Genomic DNA, 230 nt, shown 5'->3' with positions numbered 1-230 from the left:
GTATTTTTATTATTTTAATTTTATATATTTTATAGACCTCTGAATGTGCAGAAGCACTTCTGGGCATTTATTATAACAGATTTGTTAAGTGAGAGCTGGAAAGATGACTCTTGGTTAAGTGTCCTTGCTCTTTAACCAGGAAAGTTTGAGCTTAGATACAGGTACCCATGTAAAAAGTTGAGTGTGGCCAGGCAGGTTCCCATAACTCCGGTGCTGTGCAGTTTGGAGGC

This window comes from Mastomys coucha, chromosome X, assembly GCF_008632895.1.
Source record: "Mastomys coucha isolate ucsf_1 chromosome X, UCSF_Mcou_1, whole genome shotgun sequence".
Classification (NCBI taxonomy): domain Eukaryota; kingdom Metazoa; phylum Chordata; class Mammalia; order Rodentia; family Muridae; genus Mastomys; species Mastomys coucha.
Note: the sequence above shows the minus strand (reverse complement) of the source record.